This window comes from Papaver somniferum, unplaced genomic scaffold (genome assembly GCF_003573695.1).
Source record: "Papaver somniferum cultivar HN1 unplaced genomic scaffold, ASM357369v1 unplaced-scaffold_10, whole genome shotgun sequence".
NCBI lineage: Eukaryota > Viridiplantae > Streptophyta > Magnoliopsida > Ranunculales > Papaveraceae > Papaver > Papaver somniferum.
Window position 1 is genome coordinate 12,379,008 of NW_020618825.1, and position 12,899 is coordinate 12,391,906.

A 12,899-nucleotide genomic window follows, 5' to 3' on the forward strand; every position below is an offset into this window, starting at 1 on the left:
CAGAGAATAAAACGTTAAGGAAAGAAAAGGGGATTTATATGAAAGACTATTATACCCCTTTGTAATTGATAACAGCAGTGACACCAATTTTTAAGGCAGACAGTAGAGATACTACTTGGCGACAGGGGAGAGGTTGGAATCTCCGAGCTCCCAAATAATTTTTGTGAGTGTCGTAGGTTGCCCATGCCATGGTTAGGGTTGAGCAACGGATCGGTGGAAGCGGATGGCATCCGCGTCAAATTTATGTAAATGGTGAATTTGAGATTTTCATCCATGAGTGAGCGGGTGAGTGTATTGGATGCTGATGGATTTGTGGATCAAAACAAATTATAAACGAAAACGGATAAATATTCAACATGGGTAGTGCAACTAAGTTTTAGAACTTAAATTACTAAAATATAAATAACTAACATAAAAAAAGTAATACAATGTCTTTTCAACTACTAAAATTATAATATTTGTTAATATGAAGCCCTCTTATCAATACGAAATTGACACTTTTGGAGTATATTTGAGGATCTCGAATGCTTCTCAATATCAAACTATATATATTATCTACCCATTTTCTATAATAACCTTAATATATAATATAATATTAACATTAAATTTAGGGTCGGGTGTCCAACAGATGAGTGATGTTCCAGCCGCGTCAAACCTGTAAAAACAATCAGTTTCAAAAATTCACTCGCGTCTAATCTGCTGAGATACAGATTGGGTGTTTACCCGTCAAAATGCATATGCATTTGGGTAAAATCCACGGATTTGGGTGTTTTTGCTCACCTCTAGCCCAGGTAGGTAGAGGCACAAATTGGGTTGTGCAAGCACGAACAGGGACAGCCCAACTCGCTAGAATTTGAGCCTACCCCACCCCAGCACGTGACATAGTCCTACACGGCACAACACAATAACTTCGTGGGCTGTGCTGGGACAGACTAATTAGCAGTGAATGAACACAGGACGCGGGACATTATAACACGTTAAAAAAGCACGTCATAACATGCATAATACACTACATAATATGGTGTAATACATCACAATCGTGTATATTTCACAATAGACTTGTTTTTCTAGTCAATTTTTAAGATTTTATCTTCGTTATATGTTGATTTATTTATATACAACACATACAACAATAAAAACTCCATATATTAATAGTCTTGGGACTTCACAAAATTATCAATATACGGAGTTTATTAATATAGGGAGGTATACCAATATTTTATTTTACTTTGCTAATTCAAAGTATGTAAATGATAATGCATGGATATGGATGTCTTCTTTAATCATCCAAATGAGCAACAAGTCGTATGTACTTTAACCGAAGAACGATGGTATGGAATTAGACAAGAAAATGAGGGAGATAATCCTGATGATGATAATACAAAGATACCAAATGTTTCATGCCAAGAAGCTTTAAACATGCTTGACAAGTTGTAAATGTTTTGGCTTCAACAAGAAGGTGTTCATAGTAATGAGGTCTTATGCACCCGTAAATCGAAAGATGCGATAAGAATCCACAAAGTTACATCATTTTCTCAAACAACTATAGATAAGTATTTTGTTTCATCTTAAATTTTGATGTAACAAGATCTATAAGTTTCCAATACCGAGGACTATATTAATATATGGAGGTAAATTCCCTATGAAGAGACTAGAAAATGATATTAACATATAGGGGTTATTACTATTTATAACTGGCCCATGTTGGGACTTTGATTTTTTATGAATATATAGAGGTTATTAATATATGGAGTTTTTACTGTATCTGGAAAATATTTTCTTTCTGGAAAATACAAAATAAATGTGACAGGCAAAGGACAACACAACACTTGGTGTTTATTTTTTTCGAACAGTACATCACGCCCTCTACCACAGTACAACATGACACGTAGCACGCTAAACACGTGACTTTCTGGGCTGTGTTTTGTTGGGAAGACGTATTTTGTACACCTCTATGGGTAAGGTGTAGAATTCCCGGAAACCTGCACCTGCCATGTATCGTCTAGGTCCAAAAGATCTTATAGGTACACGGAAAACCCTCATAGGATTGGATGGCCTTCCCGGTTACTTTAGGAGGTCAAATGCGGGCATTTACTCAATTTTTTATTTCCAGCCTGTCCTCTTGCCTGATTATAAGAATGGCCACTAAAACCACTTAAAGTCAGTGGCCCGGCCAGCCTGGCCTAACCTGCCGAGTACTTTAGTTTGATTATCCAGTTCGTATAATGATAGGCATTATGGGTACCAGAACATCCGAAATCGAACCGAAATTAGGCGATAGACATTATGGGTACCCGAGCACCCGAAATTGAACCGAAATTAGGTGGTTAGACTGTAGTTGTCTTTACAGCTATCCAAATTAGAGATGGCAAACCAGCCAAAAACCCGCGGGTTGGCCCGGTCCGTCCCGTGAAAACCCGCACCCGTCCCGGATGGTTCCTAAACAAGACGGGCGCGGGTTGGAGAATTATCGGCTTGGGAAGGAACGGGTTAACCCGTCCCGTACTGTGAAACCCGCAGTTGTACCCGTAAACCCGTAATTCCATTCCCCACATCCATAATCCGCGTGTCACACACTATAACGTGTTACGTGTCTTCCCAATTCCCTCTCATATAAAAGCGAAAAAAAACCTAGCTCAGCAGCAGCCTTCCTTTTCTTTCTTCTTCCTCTTTTTTTCTTCTTCTTCTTCATACTTCCCTGAGTCCTGACGGCAACAGATTGAAAAAGCGTTAGATCTAAAGTTCTAAGGCAAGTACTTTGATCTAAAGATTAAAGGCAGGCAGGTAATCAGATTCTCCTCTTTATTTTCTTCTTCTAGGGTTTTACATAGGAATCCTGAGAAATCTTTAGTGTTCTTAGGACTGTTGTGATTCGTGAAGATTGGAAAACACTTCTTGAATACATGTGTTCTTAATGTCATGATGTTTGTGTTCTTTCCACACAAAAAAAAAAAATTTGCTTGGATTTTTTATGTTGTTTCATACTTGTATCATTACTCATTAGTATGCTTTACACAGATTTAGGGGATTTGTTTGTTAGATGCAACTTGCAAGAATGATACTTGTTTCGGTTTGTAATAAATGTTACACTTGTTGAATTTTGAATCTGGAACTTAGATTGAATTGGATACTAGCTAATTAGGGGTGCAGAAGCATTGGTATTTGGTGATTTTCAATTAGCTCTAATTAGTCACTCTCTCTGATGTGTTTAGCTCTAATTTTGTGCTATTGTTTTGGGTTACTTGCAAATACATGTACTGTAATAGTTTTGTTGGAATTTCTTTACATGTATGATGTACCTTGTTACTTTTAATTTGCAAATGATATGTTTTGATTTGATTATACTTTTTGTTAATGTATTTTTCACGTTTCTGAATGACTCTTTGGCCTATTCTTTGTGGCTCCATCCACTCCAGGATGTCAAGTGTACAAGAACAAGACCATTATAACGATGTTATGAGTAGTGACGGTGAGGAGGATGATAATGTTGAGATGTTAGATTCTGTGAATGAGGATGCAACTGTTGGTTGTGCACCTGCACTAGTTTCACTTGGAAAGAAACATAAACTTAGATCCCAAGTTTGGGAATTTTTTAAACTCGTTAAATATAAAGATGGAACAAAGAAGGGAGTGTGCAAGGCTTGTAATGCAGGATATAAATATGAAAGCCAAAAAGGTGGAACCTCAGTCATGAAAAGGTATAAGTGCCCTAACCGTCAGTCTCAGGACGTAGGGAAAATGATATTATCTGCAAAGAATGGCCAGGTGTCTACCCGCGTATGCAAAGTTGATCAGATGAAATTAAGGGATTTGTTTCAGCATTACTCATTGCAAGAAATGTTCCATTTTCTTTGGTGGAGTGGAAAGAATTTAAGGATATATGTGCTTATTTAAATGAGGATGCTAAACCAATATCAAGGAATACTGGGAAAGCCGATGTAGTAAAGAAACATAAAGCACAAAAAAAAGTTATTCGCAACAGATTGAAACTTGCTCCAGCTATGATTCAAAATTTCAAATCCTAATGACCCATATGTTTTGTTTTATACTTTTATATATGAGTAATTGATTAATATGATGCGCTAATGTGTATGACTTACCCTTACAGGTAGGATATGTCTAACATCAGACATGTGGACTTTTGTAACGACTACTGGATATATAAGCTTAACTGCGCACTATCTTGATCAATATTGGGTGTTGCAAAATGTTGAGGCGTTGATAACAACTCGTGATTGGGAATATGGAATTGGTAAGCAAATCAGTAATATTTTTTTTAGTTGAATGTCTAAATCTTATATATAACATTGGTTGTTTTTAATCATGTAGGAAAAGAAGATATGGATGAGAACAATGGGATTATTGATGAAGATGCAGTGGAGGATGGGGCAGTGGAGGATGGGGTAGTGGAGGATGTTCTTATGCGTCTAATTAGTATGCGTACTTCTTCAATATAAAGCGGGGTAATTATGCAAATTCCATGTTTTTGACTCGAATCTTTTCTTTTGTTTGGTTTATTTTTTCTTGAAATTACAGATTCATATTGAATAGTTGGAGCAACTCAAAGATAGACATGGAATATGAGAATGTTTTTTGGACAGACAGTTATTTATCACTTACCAGTGTCTCCAAATATTGCATATAAAAGAGATTGGAGATGTTTTTTTGGACTGTTAACACTTTTTTTGATTAACCACACAATATATATTTTGTGCAGGAAGTGGTTAATATCTTTATTGTCGCACTTGGTGATACAAAATTAAAAATTACAAACAATGGTATTACTACAATCTCGGAGGTTTTTTTTCTTTGTTGAAAATATCATCATGAACTGATGAAGTACTGTAACTAAAGTATTAACCTACTAATGACTAGTATTTGTGTTCCTTTAATCCTTTAAATGCAAAATTAGTTTAGTTTTGCAATTTTGAGTTTTTGAATCGAAATATCAAATGAATTAGATAAAATGATGAATGTTAAGTTAAGTACTTAGGTTGTAGGGAAGGAGCTTTACATGGCCTGAATGTGGCCGCAAAATAGCCCAGAAGTCGATTTCTAGCGAGTTGACTCAACAAAAACCAGCTAACCCGTGAGCCCCCGTGAACCCGCAAGTTTTACCCGGGACGGGCGCGGGTTGGAGAAATGACCACCCGTGAAGAATTTCAACCCGCAAGCTTAGGCTTGTATTAACCCGTAACCCGCGGGTTGGTCACAAGTCATCCCCGGCCCGCCCGTTTGCCAGCTCTAATCCAAATACTTGAAAACCGGGAGATTCGGGTCAAATTTTTGGTTCTATTATTGGACTAGTTAGTAAGTTTAGTACCCACAGGTAAAACCATCTTCAGTTTCCTAATCGGTTCTACTCATCGGGTATATGCTACCCGAGCATATGCTATTTTATTTAGTACTTTTAACAAAAATGCAAGCAGTTTGTCTGGTTTGGCTTTTTATTTGTGTTATTTGTTTTTTCGTTTTTGATTTACTCTTTAAATTAAGATGGTAGATTAATGTGTTTATTTTATCAAAGCCTAATGGACCCGTATCGGTTACCTATATATATAGATATATTATCGATTTCGATTCAGATCCATTCGAAACCGGAACTGACTCTTCCGAACAGGTCCGGTTTTGGGTCCAGTGATACCCAGGAGAAACCGGATCCGTTTGCAATTATAATTGTGCCAGAGCGAAGGTTGTTGATTTATTTTTATGGATGATAGTCATTCGTGCTTAAATATCCTGGCATCATTAGGGGAGACCCTGAAAGAATTAGGAGGGATTTTTTTATTCCCAACCTATAGACACGGTTATGGGATGTCTTGATATTTGGAGATTACCTAAGTGCCCTTACAAAATCGGTAGTTAGTATAGTGGTATTATCTACCAATTGTTAAAGTATAAAACTAGAAATTGAACTTGTGGCCGTTAGCAATCGGTAGATAGGTGAAGTTCATAAATAACTTCATAAACTGCCGATATCGATTACTCTGACCCAATCTCGAAATTTTTTCCTACTTATTAATCGGATGTTTGGTGATGTTCGTATACTGCCGATTATTCTAGTTCCCAAACTCGAAAAAAATTTCAGATTTTGGCAAAAACAAAATTTGGGGCAACTTCATAATCGGAGGTTACGTTACCTTATTATCCTACTGATTATTGTAATTCCCAAATTCGAAAAATTAGTGATTTCGGCAAAACCAAAATTTGGGGCAACTTTATAATCGGAAGTCGGATTAACTTATTAACCTACCGATTATTGTAGTTCCAAAATTTGAAAAATCAGAGATTTCGGCAACAGAAAAAAATTGGGGCAACTTTATAATCGGAAGTTAGGTTAACTTATTAACCTACCGATTATGTAGTCGGTCATCCAAAAAATAGAGACGATGGTACTAGGGATGCACATAACCGACTCAACCCACCGACCCAACCCGCACCCGCCGAAAAATACCCGCACCCGACCCAACCTACCTAGGCGTGGGTCGACTATCGGTGAGGCACGCCAAAACCCACCGTATGTTGGGTCGGTTGCGGGAGAAACTTCCGTCACCCGAACCGACCCACCCACCCGCCCAATATTCCCTAGTCTTTAGATTATCTATCCTAGAATGAATCGCAGCCATTGAAGTGACGATGTAAAATACCTAAACTTAAGCGTCGCTAACTTTCATTTGCTTCTCTTTTCACTTGGGCCTCTTCTTCTCCCCTTCTCAGACAGACTGCATTTTTTTTCACTCTTCGCTCGATCTGTGAATTCTCAACTCAAATTCGATGTGTAGATCACCGCAACAGGAAAAAGAAATCCAATAATGGAAGGTAAGACTAAAAACCATTATAATATATTTGATTATGTGATTTTCTGTGATTTTAAATTTTGGGTTTATCTGTTTAGGGTTTTGTTTTTTATTTCAATTTGGGATTTATCTGTTTTATGTTTGATTAATTGATTCTGTGATTTTTTTACTTTGTTTTGTTAATCTTTTGTGTATGTTGGAATTGGATTTTGGGGATTTTTTTCACCTCTTCAAGGAGCTAGAATTAATCTGAGGTACTATTTCTCTCAATCTAACAGTAGTTACAGTACCATCTTAGATTCTTAGATGTAAATTGTTGTTTTTTTTAATCAAATATCAATTCGAATTGAACGAAAGCATGCAATGGGTTTTAGTTGAAGAAATTTCAGGGTGTATTCGTATAAGGGTAGTGTTTTACCAGTAAATTCTATTTCTGTGTGTTCAAAGATCATTTCGGAGATTACTCTTCAACTGTCAAATGTTTTGTTTTAGATTTACTTCATCTGTTATAAATTTTGTTTTAGTGTTTGTTGATAGTTTACATATTTTGGTGCTTGTAAATTGTTATCCATCCTGTTAAGTGGCTAATGTTGTATGTTTTCTATATACGTTGTCCAATTGGATCTCAAAACATTCGTGTAGTTTGTTTCAGAGTAACTGGTTAAGTCTTGTAGTTTTGGTTTTGAAAGAAATATTTTGGGGTTAAGTCTTTTAACAGTTCAAAATATTTTGTTAGTATTTCATCATTTGATCTTTGAACAGTCGAAAAAAATAGTAACGCGCTCTTTTATCTTTTGAGTTTTGAACATTTGAATTCATTTCTTGTTATTGTTAGTTTTATCACTTTGAAGTTTGCATGCAGTTTGCAACTTGGCACCAACTTCTTACTTCTATGGATTTTTATTATGTAAACACTTTTAAGTAACTTCTTATGATACATGTTAACAGTCTGTAACTGTAACTGTAATATTCATTGTATTTTATGGTGGGTAAACCACCACCCACTCGACCCAACCCTCCATAATGCGGGTCGGGTGAAAACCGACCCATTGAAATAGTGGTTTGGTTGTGGGTGACAACTTCTGTTACCCGCAATCAGTGGGTTGGGTGGTGGGTGAGGACAAACCCAACCCAAACCGACTCATGCGCATCCCTGGATGGTACTCTAAACTATATAAGGATGGTATCCTTTTACCCTCTATGCAACACAAATAAATTTAAACTGTAGCGCCCCCAAAGCTAGCAGCTGACTAATCCAAGAGATTAACGAATAAAGAGGCACTAAGGATCTAAAACATTTACTTAAACATTCAATTAAGAAAACTTCTACCAAACTTAAACCAGAAACTAGCCCCTCTCTAGAATATATATACAAAACTCCTCTAAAATGATATTTATACAATAGCCAATTGGTTTACAATAAAATATACAATATAATGAAAAATAGCAGAAGTTAACCAACTAACGAAAACAACCGTTGAAGCTTTCGCTGCGCAACTCTGATCTGTCTCTGAAACTGAAAGTGAAAACGGGTGAGCACATCATCCCTAGAAGGGGTGCCCAGTAGGAATAACATATAACTTTAAAGAAATCATGAGCAAGATTTGGAAAACAATACATGTTTTCCCAAACATCAAAGTGACTAAGTCACTGGAAATGCACAAACATGTATATGGACAAACTCCTTATTCAAACAATTTATATTAGTGATGCCGGGTTTTTCCACACCTACATAGCTATATTGATGTCGGGTTGTTCCACACCTAATAAGCGTAAAAGCTGAAAGTAAATAGATATAAATATAAAGGAGCGTATCTTATATACCACACGTGGAAATTATCATTTCCCATAACAATTCATAATGACGACAAACATTACAAGTCCTTTCCATTTCGTGGAAAGTTTCAAAGAATCAACAGAACAGTCATAATACAAACTAAACAATGTATGAAATATACAAATAGACAATGCATGAGTTTGTTAAACATAAACTTTTGTAAAAGAAACAACAATGGTTTCAGAAGAGTTAAATGTATTCCCACCTCTTTTCATGACAAGCCACATCTATCTCGAGATCTACGATCCACTGGTTCGTTCTTTGAATCGATCGTTGTTAATAGAGCTTAACTGTTAATTATACAAGAATTCTAAGAATTTAGCCACAAGGCTCATAACATAATTTCATACAAGTCTCTAGTTATAGACTAAGTGAACTATCTAATTATTCTAATCCCATTATGATTCTACACCTTTTATTATCTACCATTAACATAACAAGAGATTACTAATACAATTAGATTGATTCTATAACCCCTAGCTAAGTCTTATGAATATCTACACTTTATAGCAGAAATCAAATGCTAATTCGGACCACAAGAGGTCGAAAATGTCTACTTAAGAAAATGTCTACTTAAGAAAACTTCCCAAAGCCCAAGTCCATTAAGCAAGCCCATTAACTAAAGTCCAGTACATCTAGATACACTTCTATAACATCCTATACTCAAACCCACCACCAGAACTTCAACCCACTCTATAGCTGCACCTGAAAACATATTACAACTTTCACTTCACCTCTGTAGTTACAACTCCGGCTATAATGCTTAAACCAACAATCCACATAGCACCAGTCACTCTAAATCTACAATCCAATCACTGCTACGTCTCCTCTCAATCATTAATTCTATTCCCATGAACTGCAACCACTTAGCCCATGTAACATTCATCATAATAGTTCACCACTTCTCTACCTGTACCTACAGTTCCAAACACGCACGCATTTCAGCTCCGAATACAACTCTTACAACATTAATATCATTCTCAATTCAGATAACAACCATCCACCAAATTCATCACAACTTCCTGTGAACCAGAACAAACCTCCAATTCCTCCCCTGCATTCTACAACACACAACAACAATAATAACACCACCACTACCTGTAATCCCCATTCATACAACATCTACTCAAACACCCAACCATTCTTAACTCAATTACCAATTGCATATACTTAATCAATAAAATAAATAACTTTACTAAATCAACTCAGAGAACAATTACCTCAAAGAAACTTCTTTCTAAACTTTATTAGCCTTAACACCAAAATGCATCTCTGATTCTTTGATTAAATCATCTTCCTCAGCTCATGGCTTCAACCATCATCAATTAAGGACAAACCCATTTGTTAATTTCTTTTTAATCCTTATCCAAAACAAGTTCCAAAAGACAATACAGAAACCTTAACCCAAATTCTCCAATACATCACTGGATTCACTTCAAAACTTCAATTGAACATTTACCCATCTCTAATCTCTCCCCCAAAACCTCAATTCCAGTTTCAGTCACTTGATTTAATTGCATGCAAGAACCCTAATATCTGTTCTGGGGATGAACAGAAACCCTAGCTTCTCCAATCTTCCATAAAAACTCACACATCAAATACTCAAGCTTCTTCTTCATACCGTGTTCACCAAATTCCATTCTTCAATCTCTCAATCAATAACTCAATTAACGATCCATATGATAAACCTTAATTCTTCTGTTTCACAATTAACGACCACACCATCTTCTCAATCATCTATCAATACTACCAGTTGATTTCCCTCGACAAAATATGACTCATAACTCTCAAATCGAACAGAACAGAAGAAGAACAGAGAAGAAGGGAAAAGAGAGAAGAAGAAAGAAGAAAGAAAACAAGAAAGAGGAAGAAACGAGAAGAAAAGAAATGAAAGGAAAATAGAAAATCCTCAACCTTATCGAATTTCTTTTGAGTTATCCATAGAGGGTGCCCTGAGAAGAAAAGTCGGTTCCTTAATAACACTTTAATATGATATGACCATTTTACCCTTCATCTAAAATAACAAATATCTTCTTCGTCCAATGTCCGAATGACACGTTCGACCCTACTTTACACAAATTTCCGTGACCTAATCAACGGTACTAGTTTCGTATCTCGATCGTTGTTAGATTAATCTCTAATAATTAATGTTCGAGTTACACTAATCGAGTAATTGGCGGCTAAGACGTCTCTTGACTAGTCTAATAGCGTTGACGAACTTGAGGGTCCTTACATAAACTCTCTTCAAAATCATCTTCAATATAATGGAATGACCATTCAATAATACTACAGAGTTCACGATAGAAGAAGATTTATCTTTATGTAGGCGCTATATTCAATTAAATCTGAGACGAGGATAAGAATGTAGGCAAGGAAGCGTAATGAGTATGAGTTATTTGGGAAGAATTCATGAAAAATTCTGCGCCAACACCGTTAACCCAAATAACCGTCACTCCGCTGTTATTTTTTGCCGAGTTGGTTCAATAAATGGACACGTCGAAGAATTCGTCCATTTAACTTATCTTGTGAACCAATTCGTCCAATGATGAGGTTATAACACGATCTCTCGGGGAATGACGGAGATGGAAAAGATCAAGCTTCCGTTATGAAACTCATTTCAGAATCCGTAAGGCAATGGAAATATTTAATCCGTTTAGGGATTTTCCAACACGTCCACGACGCTAATCACAAGACCTTGTAATAGAATTGTGGAAGCCCAATCAATAGTTATGATTACAAAATTATTATGATCTGTAGGTGATATCGTTATGATTTTCAAATTATTTATAACAATCGGAAGTTTGAATTCTTTACCTAACTCCCGATTATACTCCAACGGCTATTTCGTTCAAAATAAACTAGTCGTGCCTCGAAAACCACACAAAATCGATGAATAATAAATATCGATAATCCTCCGATTATAGGACTCTAGTGAAACTGAGAACTCTGTTGAAAAAACTGCAAATAATCGGTAATACATAACAATACATGACGTCCGATTATTCGTAATCAGTTGTAAGTGTTCAATCCTTGTCTACCGATTATATGTAATCATATTGTACGTAATTTCAGTACACTCTTGTAAAAGTACATATCAACTGCCATATTTAAAAAAAAAAAAAAGAGAGACGTTGGGACTCTCATCTATATAAGGAGGGTAAACTCTTCTTATTTATGCACCAAACAACACATATACAACGTCGTGTATACTACAAATAGATTTTCCATCGTCTACTATTTTTAATTCATTCTATATCTCAACTTACAAGCACGGAAATGTTTGACGCAACTAAAGATTTGGTCATTGTCAAAATATGATATCACGAAACAAGACGTGAAAATTTCATAGCCGGAAGGATCTCACCCGAAATCTTTTGAGGGAGGATATATAACCAATTTGTGTGAGAGTATGGAAATCCAAAGCAAAGATCACTCCAACACCAATTTGGTATCGTTTCCGACTTTTCCAGAAAGGGGTAAATGATCACATAACGATATAAAAGAGGATCTTTAACACTAACTACTTAAGCTTGTCGATCCAACAATTTGTAAGTATTTTCATACTTCTTTTACATAACAACGAGTGGCTAAACTATACGAACTTAGTATTCTTTTGTATTGGTTTTTTTTTTTTTATGTAGGAGACACACGCAAAAAGGCACTACTTAGAGGAAAAAGGAGAAGAATTCGTATATGATGGAAGTTATGAATTCCTAAATCCGTGGTCACAGTTTAGGGAAAAATGGTTTTAATCGGAAGTTATATGTAACGTATTCTACCGCTTCTGGGAAAATTTTCCAATTTTAATCTCAGATTTTGGTTACAATTGGAAGTTATTATGTAATGTATGCTACCGATTCTGGGAAAATTTTCCAATTTTAATCTCAGAGTTTGGTTATATTCAGAAGTTAGTATATAACGTAATCTACCGATTTTGGGAACATTTTGTTATTATTTTGACAAAGTTTGGTAAAAATCGGAAGTTAGTATGTATTGTAATCTACCGATTCTGGAATATCTCAAAAAATTGGAATTTCTTTACAAAATATGATACAATCGGTTGATATATCATATGATATAACTACCGATTATATCATATATCTTCACATTTTCTTACAAAAAACATGTACAAAAAGGGAGGTTCAAAATACATCTTCCAAACATAACGATCATTCATCATCATCATCCGAGGGGACCAATTCGAGTAGGCCTTCCGGATAGTTGTTGTTCATGAAACGATACCAATCCAACATGTTGGTATAATA

General features: G+C 35.8%; 1 long non-coding RNA gene across 1 annotated transcript; it reads right to left on the reverse strand.

Annotated features, from left to right (window-relative positions):
• Positions 1-8,163: 8,163 nt before the first annotated feature.
• On the reverse strand, positions 8,164-10,516 carry LOC113325981. Its single transcript, XR_003348214.1, has 2 exons — positions 8,840-10,516; positions 8,164-8,313 (listed from the first exon to the last, which is right to left on the reverse strand). It is a non-coding gene; the product is annotated as an uncharacterized LOC113325981 (long non-coding RNA).
• Between the last annotated feature and the right edge of the window lie 2,383 nt (positions 10,517-12,899).